Source organism: Pagrus major, chromosome 24, assembly GCF_040436345.1.
Source record: "Pagrus major chromosome 24, Pma_NU_1.0".
Lineage (NCBI taxonomy): Eukaryota > Metazoa > Chordata > Actinopteri > Spariformes > Sparidae > Pagrus > Pagrus major.
Genome location: NC_133238.1, coordinates 8,510,631 through 8,523,776, shown reverse-complemented (window position 1 = coordinate 8,523,776; position 13,146 = coordinate 8,510,631). Strand labels below are relative to the sequence as shown.

The following is a 13,146-nucleotide window of genomic DNA, read 5'->3' as shown; positions in this document are numbered from 1 at the left end:
TTGAAACACAATCTGAACTGTGGTCACTGGCTTGGCAGCCTTGTCAAGCCAGTGACAAGGCTGCCAAGCCCCCATCCCCTACACCTCCAGATATGACAGTCAGGTCATAAACATGTAATGTGAACATATGACAGAAATGTCAATATGGTACATAACCTACGACACATAAAGTACATAAAAAGTGCCCTTTACTATAAATATACCACCTGAGTTCACCACTGATGTTTTCAATATTTCCAACATCAAGTTTCCAGATACTTAATATTCGAAAATTTGCGAAACATGATTATTTTTACCGAAAAGAATAACAAAATATTTGGACTGCACTGTTAGATTGTTCATGTGTTTTAGAGAAAATAAGGATTTTATGTTTGACTTCTAAAAGCCTGCTTCCAAAAAAGGTTTGACACTGTGTCGAACAAATAAAAACAAAATGCAACCATCGCTGACAAACTGTGTTTACTGATAACAGTTTTACCCTGATGTAGTAATATCCTTTATACAATCATGTATATAAGTGGTAAACTTGCCCAATGCCTGTCTGTGAACACCTGAGTCTTTTGAGGATGCCCCTGTCATACCAATCATGATACTATCACCTGTTACCAATGAACCTGTTTACCTATATTTACAGTACAGTACGTATATATTTTCAAAAATCAATGACGTTGATGAATAACAGTCACTAAATATATTAATATATCATGTTTGTGCTGTTTTCAGTTGACTATATGTCAATAAGGATTAGCAAATCATCCCATTCTGTTTCATCTATGTTCTACACTGCTTTGGGAATCGGGGTTGGCAGAAATAACTTGGTATGATCGGGATGTTTTTGTAACGTAGCGAAGGAGCTAGCTTGGGGTTCTGTTTCCCCAAGGAACATGTTTCTTTGCACATGTGACCTGAGTTTAACCCCAGCATGCCTAAAATGACCCAGCCTCACAGGGCACCTTGTTTTTCATAACACCAAATCATGGGAATCTTTGGAATATGCTTACAATTACACTTTTTTTTCACCCAGCTGCATTTTTTCAGCACGAACGATGAGAGCGAAGTGAGACGTGACGTGATCCGAAGTGAAGGAATGTCAAAAAACATCATGATATTGAACTCTGGGGGCCTCTCCACTGGCTGATATTCCAAAAATGATGTGATGTGACTTTTTTAAACCTGCCGGTCTGCGGCAATTTCACTAAAACCCTAGATGCATATCAAACAGCTGCGACATATCTCCGAACTCATAATCTGGAGGGGGAAATAATGAAAACCAAGCCGGGTCTGATATCTGTGAAATGTTGTTTATCAGGCAGCACTCTCAGAGAATTAGTGATTACTTTTCTCCGGATAGAAAAACTGTTAAAGGTCATGTTTTATCAGAGATTCAAACTTCTGTGAACAGAGTTCTTCGCAGTGCCTCGCAGAATAACAAGTGGGTTCTGCAGGAGAGTTATGAGACTGCAGGATTACTATGACTCACTCCTGACTCCTCAAATTGGGCAGCTTGGTCAGTGGCATTAAGCGTCATACTGTGACACTCTGGCTCCCGCTCCAGCATCAGTTTTATACTTGAAGAGCTTGTAAGGCAAAATGAAGACTCCAGGTAGACTTTCAAAATAAACAATGCTGACTCAAAGTTTGCATAGTATTGCAAACAGTTGCTTGGTTAGGGTTAGGGTTAGGCAAAACAAAGTACTTGGTTAGGTTTAGGGAGATAAACTACTTGGTGATGGCAAGGTGAAATAAAGTACTTGGTAAGGGTTAGGGGGAAAAAAATACCTGATTAGGGTTAGGTAAAGTAAGGTTCTTATAGGTTTAGGTAAAAAAAAAACCTACTTTGTTAGGGTTAGGCAAAATACAGTACTTTGTTGGGTTTAGGGAAAAAACTACATTATTATGTTAGGCAAAATAAAGGACTTGATAAAGGTTAGGCAAAATAAAGTACTTTGTTAGGGTTAGGCAAAATTAACTACTTGGTTAAGGTTAGGAAAAATAAAGGTCTTCGTAAGCGTAAGGAAAAGTCTGTAACGTGACATCACTCAGGAAAGGTCCGTCACATCAGTCACATTTTTACGTGTTCACTCACGTTACATAACTTAAAAACAAATATTTCCTTACTCTTGGTCAAAAACGGGATGCAAACCCTGGCCTCCGGAGGGAAAATCCTGTGAATGACCCACCCAGCCACCCTCTGGCTCAGACTTTGTTGCTCTTCATACTACTGCACAGGAAGTGGAGCTGGAGGGTCAACTACAGCGTCTAACTCCTGAGTGTAGGGCCACTGGCCAGGCTGCTGTATCCGACACATTAGCAGTGAAGGTGGGCTGAAATATGGTGAACTTGTTTAGCACATCTGCACTCAAAAAGACGCCTCAATTACATGTACTGCAGATGACACAGGAAGCCAGCGCCGGAGCCTTCTCAGCACGCACTTAGCCGAGAAAAATCTGATGTTACACTGATTTTTATCTCCAACATTAAAGTAAGATGTGTGCAGTCCAGCGTGGACAATGATAGTATAATCATAGTTCAAATGTTAAGTTTTGGGCAATACCACACTTGATTTGTAAAGCAGTTTACTGTAAAGACTCCTGACAAGTGTAGGGGAAAAAAAAAAAGTTTGAGGAACTACTTATCCTCTCCACAGGACAACACAAGCTGCCAAGTCTCACTGAACCGATTGTGCTCATTGTCATAAGTCTCCATGGCAACGTTGCACTCTCGTCTCATTCGGTTGGTGATTAAAGAACGCACTGGGGTGAATAAAATGAACTGAACTGGAGTGGAAATAGGCGAGATGACGAGAGGAAAGGGAAAAAAAAAAGTATTCCAGTCTGTCTTTGTCCTTTTTCTTGAAGGATGTTTAGATAGCAATTAGCAGTTCGCCCCTCGAGCGTCTGAAGTGGGAGGCTGCTGACGCTTTGAAGATCAAATTAACCAATTAGGCAGAGATAAGAGTCTCATGAGTTACACCTCCCAATTTTACCGTGTAAGCTACACGCTGGTGAGATAGGAGGGTATTTTAGGAGGGGGGCGATGTAGGTGGCAACAGGAGTCCGTCTCCCCAACGCTCAGGCAACTCCTCGGGTTTACATTAAGAGCAAAGAGGTGCACCTCTCCCTCCACTTAAACAAACTGACAATGCAGACCCACACAGGAAAAGCACTGACAATTACTGCCTTCGCTATATTTATCTACATGGTTCCCACAGTCAGTCTTCAGGTTCAAAGAGGGGGAAAAAAAAAAACAGAGCTAAGATGCTGTTCTCAAGCCCGCCCAGGCTGACAATGCAGCTGAAACGTGTCAAGGGAAACAGGAAAAGAAACAGCATCAACGCTATTGTTGCTATATCGGTCGGCATCGTGACAACTACAAAACAAACTCCAGACAAAGCCTTTTTGTCCTTCCATGTCACTGTTTGTCAAAGCCAATGGAGGAAATGACAAACTGCAAAACGTGGATTCAAGTGTGTAAATTCAACTATTTATGGATAGAAGAAACTTTTATTTAACCCTCAAAGTCCAGAACATTTTGTGGGGGGGCCTGATTCTCCTGTCGGGCTCTACTTTAATTTGTTAATCTTATCTTATTGTAGCAGTCAGCAAGTGCCATACATTGTTTTGGTGAGGAGAACCTCAAGTTTGGCTCATTTAAAGTCCCAATTTTACATGTTCTTTATCTGAGAATGGAAGAATTCACTCAAAATGTAGTGGGTTGTTTAGTATTGTAACTCTAACCCTAACCCCAGAAGTTTAGCAAGTTTAGTTTTTTTTTATTTTAAAAGATGTACTTGAATGTTTTCGACTTCCATGCGATATTTTGTCGACGTCTGACCTTTCCTAAGCAAGTTAGAGCCATTTATTCTAATATTATCCTCATTGACAAGTGTCCATTGAGCTGACCATGTACATGTGTCCCAAAAAACTTCAGGGAGTTAATGAAATGGCTAAACTATGTGGGTTTCCTTGACGAATCAACTCTGCAGAACGTGATGGCGTAATCGCGTCCACTCCAGAGCCTCTGAGTGAACTGAAAACCCAAGAAACTCCACTTTACACGAGTCTTTAAAGCATGTGGATAGGATTAGTGGTTCAAGAGTTATTAAACCTTTCAGAACAATAGCTATTTTTGGCTGCCGGCAGCTGTCTAGGTCTTTGAGGCCTCAAGAACAAAGCACTAAATATGAAATATATCTCTCCAGCACCCATAAACTGTCTCATCTGTGTTGGGAGAAAAGTCAGAGCTGCAAGATACACGTCATAAACTAAGAGAAACAAGCTCTGCACTTAATGTTTCCTGAGCGGGAATGTTCAAAAGAATGCCAATAAAGTTGGCATTCGTCTTTCAAAGATCACACCTGCACATTTAGTTCAATTATTTAAAGTTTTAGTACAAAAATGTAGATTTTTAGGACTAAACCTCGCACCCGCTTTATTTTAATGTGTTTAGCTTTGTTCAAAACTACACTCATCATCCCAGTCATGGTACTGCAGCCTCCCTCCCTTGAGTTTCCCCCATTGTCTCGCAGATCAAACACTGAACCTGGATTTCCTCGATCCCCCGTGACCCCAGAGCAGGTGAGAAGGATCAGCAGCAGCACCGAAGCCCGTGGCTGCCAGCTGTCGCACACACGCTCCGGCACGCACGAAGCACAGCGGCGCACATGCACGGATATGAACCCGAAACACGCCTCAGCACACAGGAGACGCTGGGAAATTGAATAACCTGACCTCTGGGGAGGCTCATGCAAACACAGTTGATCAAATCTGAATGGATGAAGTGCATGGGAAGCGCTCATGTGGACGTATAAACATAATGTAACGCACAAAATGTTATGTGGGGGGGGGAAAGTGTCCACTCTCCTCGTAGCTGTTAAATCAACACTGTCAAACTTCCTCCCTCTTAAGTGCAAAAATGTTTGGGACCTTTATATTGCGCCCACACACACTTCCAGCACTCAAGCACACACACATTTTTTAACGCATCCCTCAAGGCACTGTCTCCTGTCTTTATGCGTCTTGGGCTTCAAGCAAACCAACCAAAACACACAGTGGCTCTTTGAAAATTGGGTCACACAAAACAGACTCTCACATGCGATGTAACCTCCGCCGCCACACACGTATCGTTTCATGCACTTCTGTGCCAGTCAGTATTTGAAAGTGTCACAGTCGGTACCTCCTAAAATTTTATGCACATTTTAGGGGCCGAATGGATGAGAGGATTGAAGTTCCCCGCGAGGCTAAAGTTGCCAATAAACCGACTCATTCATAGTCATGCAGACCCCCCATGGTGGAAAACACACTCTCTGTTAGAAAATGTAAATTCAGCAAGCAAGTTTTCCCCTTGATACAGATGGCTCCACGGCACCCATTGGCTGCGTCCCCTAAGCCACTGCTCTATCATTATCATTCCAGTAATGCTGGCACTCAGCGCTTCCACTCCTCATTTCCACTGAGAATACAGCCTGAGCCCAGATGGAAGGGTGAAAGCGTGCGGGAATCCCCCAGGGAGGACTCGCAGACTTAAGTAAACTAAGAAAGAACAAACTCCCTCAGAGACGGGGGCCCCTCATACAGTAAGCATAAAGAAAAACAAAACAAGCTCCTTGCTCGCTCACTCCCTCCTCTTCCTCCTCCTTCTCTCTCTCTTACCTTCCACATGATTAAAATCCCATCATCCACAGACAAAGTGAAAAAAGAGAGGAAGAGAGAGAGAGTGGTGGGGAGGGAGAACGGAGGGCTATCCTTGGCTCTCTCTCTCTCTCTTTACTCTGTGGGACGCGGCGAAAGCGGCGTTGTCGGCGGAGGCAGCGGCGGGCAGCGAACTTGGGAGTCAGTGAGGATGTGGATGTGTCTCCGTGGCTGTGTCATCACCTCTCATGACATGTTTCCTCCCCCTGCCTGTGTAAGCCTTTCCATCCTGACCCAGCAGAGAGAGAGAGAGGGGAAGAGAGAGAGAGAGAGAGAGCAGGGACAAACCAGTGCACCGCCCCCCTCTCTATATCCAACCTCCTCCTCCTCCTCTGTCCATCCCTCCCTCCTCTGCTTCCCTGTTTTTTCAAATCTGCCAGTGGGCTGCCCTGCCTCTAAGTAGGCCAATCACCGAACCCATGGGGGTGGAGCCTGGGCCGGCTGTGTGCGAGTATGAGTTTGCAGTCAGATGTGTCAGTCTGTTGAGTGTGTGCATGTCTGCATGTCCAGGCTTATATGCTCGCTCGCATGCAAACTCAGGATGTGTACGTCCGTAAGTACACAAGCAGGCCGTCCGAAGCCAAGTTAGCCAAGGCCGCACTGCCATCTCCATCTCCATCCCTTTAACCTCTAAATCTCAAATTAATCTGATGTTTAATTCACAAACAAAAAGTCCTACCAGTCCCTAAAAGTAGTCACATTACACGTGAAGACTGTGTGACTGACACTGGATATGACACAAATCGTAGTCATTTACTTGTCTTACTAAAATATAAAAAAAACGTACTCATAATACTAAGTCTTGTTTTCTATAATGGAATCTCTACATCCAGCATAAACAAATAAAAGACAGCCTTCTTACGATACAGTGACATTAGACTTCTCTGTCTCCAATCCACTTCAGTTGAAGCCAGTACAGCTGACTGATTTAAGCATGGGTTTCCTGTTCTGGTGCAACCTCCTTCTCACTCTGCTAAGCAGTTAGTTATTACTGTAATTGGAACTGTGAAATCCACTTTTTAGGGATGACAGAGGGACAATTTCCTTTGATACTAATACTAGTGAACAAAAGGCTTAGGTGATCACATCTTAAAAGGGTAGGTAATTAAGCATTGGGAAGGTTAGAAATTACCCGCACTGTAACAGCTTACACTGTTAGTTAAGCATAGAGCAGTTGATCAGTACAGTTGGTTATTGGCAATCAGGCTGCCGAATAGGTGACCGCAGCTCGAGTCTGCATTTTTGGATATTCTTTGCCGGATATCCGGGCATCTCCAGCTGTGTTTGTGCCGACCAAAACTGGATAGTCTTTACAGGAAGTCTGGCCATCCCCAGCTGTGTTTGTTGTGACCAAAACCGGTATTTTAAGCCAAACCACGCTGTTATCCTAACCTTAACCAGGTGTTTTACGTGCCTGCACCTAACCAGAGCATGAGCGCAGCATTGTGACAAGACAGAAATAGAAAATCGAACCTAACCAAATGTAAAGTTGCAACTTAAAGAAACGTGAAAGCTTGAACTTGTCTGTGGTTCTGCAGAAATGTACTTCGCTAACCTTTATTCGGGCCATTGGGTTGGTGCTGGAAGTCGTAAGATCCATGTCGATGTCAGTTATCATAATTCTAGAACTAACTAGAAAGTCGAAGCAAAGGTGTGATGAGTATAACTTGACTATGTAGACGACAGAATTCTCTTTACATTAACAGCAAACACCATCAACAGCAATTTAACACGAAACAATCAGGAAATGTGATAAACTGTCTAAATAAAGGCCACTGAATGTGAATTTACAGTATATAATTCTTCATCTGTCTCCTCTTTGTAACCATGACATGTCCTCAGTGAGCAATTCGCCCTCTGTAATTTTTTAATGTCTCCCTGCTGTCTCTTCCTCTACCTTGAAACTTCAGCTGTTTTGGCCGCTGCCCATAAAAAACAGCCCACTTTTTTATGCGGCCCACAAGGAAAGCAGCTTAAATTAATCTCCGAGATGCAAGTCAGTGATTTAGCCTCCCACACAAGGCACGCTGCCCTGCCATGACTGCAGTCTTTGATTGGAAATCTTCCGCATTCATCGTCTGTCTCGTAAACTGCACCTCTCCATCACGTCTGATTCACTGTGGACGATGCTCTTAATCCTGGCAATTGTGCATAACGGAAAGCATTATATAGCCCCCGGAAAAAGGGGAAATCATCAGAAATCATTACTCAAACTCTACAGTCCATGTGTTGTGAAAGCTTTCAATGCCCGCAGCTCATTGGTAGCTAGATCCCAAATAATCCCCTAACATTTCGCCCCAGGCAAGTGAGTCTTGTACTTGGAAGTGTAGAACATGGCTCTTACTTCGGTAAAGGGCTATGGGTTTAATTTCAGCCTGTATCCTGGACTGCAGGATCGTAGACAGAAACTATTTGTTTGGGTCTGATAAGTTCCAGAAAGCATGTCCAAAAGCAACTGCGCCACTGAAATGCAAAACTCTGACCGAGATTTCAGAGATTAAGTGTTTTTGGAATTCCTGTAAGGTCAATTAAATTGTGCTTTAGAGAATTCAGCGAAGAGTTCCTCCTGAATATTAAAAGCAATTCACAAATTTCAATGATCTTGTCTGTGTGTGTTATTGTTTGGAGCACTGTTGCCCAATCCCAATGGCCCCCTTAAAGCCTGAAGCCCTGATCCCTCACATACTTAGCTGACGTCACCTGGTAAGTGTTTGAGAGAGGCTGCAAGGGCCTAAATGGTAGAAATGGAGATGGGACAGGCTTTTTATTTTACGTTTTAAAAATGTTACATTCCAGAGCGCCGTTATCATTGTTTTTTTTTTTTTAACGTTTCCAGTCTTCCCCTTGTAACCCATGGTAACCCAATGTTTAAGACTTCAAGAGTCATGGCAAGTGGCCAGAAATGGCTCAAAATGTCTGCGAGGGAGCCCTCATGCCCTTGACAGTTTGACAGTGGGGCAGCCCGAAGCCGTGGCAGACTCACTGGGAACACGCTTCAAAGTCTGTGAGTCTGTGAGTGTGGACACTGGGATTGGGCCAGTAACTGCTGTGATTGGCTTTGAATGAATGAATGAATGATAATGAGGCAGAAATGCATTAAGACATGAAAAAGAAAATACAGAAATAAATAAGTTTGTAGACTGTCACTTTTTATTAATTAATAAATGCCTAAAAATATGTTTCATATTTATTTTTTGTGCATTTAATGGCATTTCATTTTTAATTATTAAGCTATATGTTTATTTTTCCATTTTTTAAAGTTACAGAAATTGCTGGCTGCAGTCCCACCCCTAAATGTGGAGGGGGGAGATATCAGAATGTGTTCGACCATCCAACAATCTCTTTAATTATTTTTATTTATTTTGGCAGTTTTAGTCCTCCATAGCATTTTTCCAATAATCTTTTCAACCCAATAACAATCTCTTTAGTTATTCTAATTTTGGCAGATGTAGTCCTCCATAGGATTGTGGGTACTGTGCCTACAATATGTTCATGTGTACTGCTTGGATGTGTGTGCTGTGCTGGGGAATGCGGCTCGGCTCTGTGTTTCTGGCGGCTGGAGCGGGATCAGTCGAGGTGAGGCTGCCGCTAAAGAATGCTGTTCTGGAAAAAGGACAAGAAGAGAGTTTCCATCTCGGGTCAGTTGTCGGCGAAAGCAAGACCACTAACTTTCCAAACACTTTAGCGTGACATGAAACATTTCTTCACCACGGCAAGAAGAAAAACAGAAACACACACAGTTATTGAAAAAGATATGTGTCTGTATTTTTACACTTAGAGTTGAGTTGTGAAATTGGAAAGTGTCTCGTGTCCGAAGGTCATACTTTCATCAAGCAACAGTCACTACTGTGAAGGCTCACAGGTCAGCTCGGCAGATTGAAAGTATAAAGGCACAGTCCGCTCAAAAAGAACAAAGTAAAGCCATATGAGAAGGATGAAAAGAACTGCAGGTTAGAGGAAAAATATGTATTTTTGATTTTGGGGTGAACTCTCCCTTTTTAAAAGTCAGTTTAGTTTCCTTTTAATCAAAGTTTTACCTTCAGGGAGTCAGTCGAGGAGCACACAGGATGTCACAATGTAAACAGAATTGTTGTATTAGCTGTCCTTTTCTTATTTTTTTCACCCTGGATTTTATCCAACAGCACTCTTCAGAATTAAAGCACGCAGACACAAAGCCTCTTCATTCATTCAAGTTCCTCAGAGGGAGCAGCTGAAGCCGTCGAGCGTCCTCTAACTCGATGCCGCAAAGTCAAACGGCTGTTTTTCACCTTGAACTATATGTTCCAGTGTCGCCCCGGGTGATATTTCAGTTGTGCTTGAAATGACTTTATGCAAAAAGAGACAGAGGGTATTGAGTTAAGGCGCAACGGACATGTAAGATCTGTTTTCACACAGAAATCTTAAAGTTAACTATGATTCGAGGTGGGTGTCAGTGGGTGAACAACACCAACTATAACAATTTACAAAACTGTGAGAACAGTTGAAACCTTGAAGTGAAGCCAAGAGGTTCAAGACGAGGCACATTCAGAAGCTGTTGAGATTTTTGCTGAGGTTTTGTGTCTGTTCTCGGTATTCATCAAGGCCGTGGTTTTGTGCTCTTAACCGCATCAGAGACCTGAAGTGATCGCTCCTTATTTGGCATCCTTTGTCAAATCAAGAAAAGAGGCATTAAAAGAAGATGAGACTGAAAAGCTCAGTTTTGGAAAGTAAAATCAACATCTTTAACTTTTCATAGTTTGCTTAACATTAGCTGCTACATCTTTTTGTGAAATTTAGGGTGAAGAAAAAAAAAATCCACTCTTCCCATGACAGCTCTCTAAATTCAAGAAAGTCGGCCCCTTCTGAGTTTAGAGAGGTCTTATTTTTAACAACCAGGAATGAGCGGAATGCGGTTGGGTTCGTCTCCTCTCTCGGGGGCGAGACCATTACGGGGGATAAAGCACGTCAGGGTTATGACCGGGACCTTTCAGAGGGCACCAGCGCCGTGGGTAGCCTGGGATTTGTGGGACTTATAACGCACATATGTTCATGTGAACACGTGACCCCCAACACCCTTAAATGGGTCCGAGTCAACCTCCCAGGTAAAGTAAATGCAAATAGACGCATTTCGCTGTAGGCTTCAACGCAAGCTGGCATCCTTTGATCCGAACACCCACATACATTAAAACACATACACATGAGTTCCATCAGCATATTATTTTCCAGAGGCATCTTTATGACTGAGATATACAGCATCTTAAAACCTCCCCAGTCACTGATCACTATCTTGAACACTACATTAGATATGCATTCATATTGCATGAGTCATGGGAGGCTGGGAGACGAGTCTGTAGAGCTGCTCTTGCATATATTTGCCTCTGAGTGTGTCTCGCTGCGGCCCCGCCGAAAACTTTCGTGACCTTTTGAAAACATCTCAGTCGTCACAGCTAAGGGCCTTTTTAGAAAATGCCAAACACATTTCCCCCCGAACTGACCTCTCGCCTTCTAAGTGAGTTCACATGCGGGCAGTAAAGCACTGGTTTCAATCAGGGAGGGGAAGATGTACAGCTGGTACGGGCCGAGCTGAGAGGCAGCAGCTGCTTTTAAGCACAGTTTGGGATTAGGGCAGAAGTTGTTGCGCTCAGTAATTCAGATGCTTTTTGTTTTTTATTTAAGGAGATTCAGTCGTAGAGGCTGTGAGCTATCTCGCTCCGTCAAGTGACCTCAGTGAATGATCCGATCTAATCAGTGAAGCTAATACACAGAAAAGCCCGAAAACGGATTTAAGAGAGGAGGAGAAGGGAGCAAGGGAGACAGACAGATTAAGAGATATAGAGGGATTGGGGTGGGGCGAGCAGGAGATAAAGAAGTCGAGGTGATAAACATTAGCTGTGGCTGCTCTATTTCATCTGAAGAAGATTTTTTTTGGTGTGCAGCAGATGTGCAAGTCACAAGTTATTGTGGTGAGAGTCCTGCTACGAGTCAGATCATAGAAATACTGGCGTTTGAACAGCCAATCAGTTGGCTAAAAAGACACGTTCACCCACCTTTCTTTGTGGGTTTTGTAGTGACGGATGAAATTGGATGTTTTTGAGTTGTGGACCTTGCATATATCGCCCTTAATAGTGCTATTAATAACAATCCTTGAATCCAAATTTTTATTAATTTTGGACTGTCCTCCTGTGATGTTTTAATGCTGCTGCCCCAGTGCCCCTTTAACCTTCAAGTCTCAAGCTAGTCTCAAGTTACTGTGGTAAGAATAAAACAAGTTGAGTGCATCACGTGGCGTTGTAATTACACGGTCTGGCCACTACGAAACCGGGCTTCAAAGCCGGGCGCTTGTAAAAGACGTACGGCCTTGCATACCACTGTTCTCCCCTTTCTGCTGCCATTGACAACATTAATCCTTAAATCCATAGTATTATATTTTGGGACTAGCCCCTCCATGGTAGCTGCCTTTTAGCTACGTTAGCCTCTGCTGATCAGCAGCGTCCTTGTAGGCCTCTAGATTTGTGTGCATTGCAATAGAAATGACCCAATCATGTTTAAAAAACAGAACAGAACTTCTCATTAACTCTCAAAAATGGTAATATTTGATTAAAAGTCCATTTGAGTCTCAGTCAAGTCTCAAGAATGGTCTGCAGTAAAGGAGAAAATCAAGAGTGGAATGAAAACTGACATCTGCATGGCTATGTACTTTTCTTTCTCCTGAACTGACCCGTTAAATGTGTCCACTAAGATAGCACAAAAGAGACTCACTGCCGTCAAGCCTTTACACATCAACAGACAACAGTAATAAGAATTCCCAAGGTGTGTGTGCGATCATGTCTGTCTGTGTATGTGAGCTGACAGTACAACCTGACAAACATCCCCTCAGGTGCTTCAAGAGCGGGCAGACCGCGAGGACACGAAAACGCTGTGCACACTGCTTCAGACGTCACCGTGAGTCAGAGGATCAAACAGAGGTCAGCAGATGAACGGAAATATTTTGATTCACCGCTATCCGTGAATATCTTAACAAGGAGCGTGAGGCGGCTGAGGTCAGAGCGAGTAATAATAAACTCTGAATCAACAGCAGTCGTGAACGTCTCTGCCCTGTTGGCTCCTCTCAGCCGTGACATCAAAGCGGATGCGATAAAAACAACACCATCCGGGACGATGAAGACAGAAAGTGCCTTCCTTTTCAGATTTGAGATAAAGTCAAGAGCCTTAGTAGCGCTTTTCCACATTATGCATGCACACACACACACACACACATCGAGATCCATTGCCTGAATCTGACACATTCGCCAGAAGCTAAGCAGCTCAAGGTCATCCTCTGTCACACCAAAGAAATTCAATGCGGCTTCATCTAAGCTAATGCAAATATGCCCATTCAGAGTCGAGCACGCATTAATGCCCAAAAGCGCACACACGCTCAAACTGATGCATGCAAGGACAAACACACATGTAAAAATACTGATAACGTAAACACATA

General features: G+C 43.2%; 1 protein-coding gene across 1 annotated transcript in view; it reads right to left on the bottom strand.

The window, feature by feature from the left end:
- The window catches only part of LOC141020367 (E3 ubiquitin-protein ligase Midline-1-like), a 50,829-nt gene extending 45,001 nt beyond the window's left edge, over positions 1–5,828 (bottom strand). The window contains exon 1 of the mRNA XM_073495415.1: positions 5,652–5,828. The gene's annotated coding sequence lies outside the window, so the exon portion shown is untranslated. The remainder of the gene's footprint in view (positions 1–5,651) is intronic.
- Positions 5,829–13,146: the final 7,318 nt, after the last annotated feature.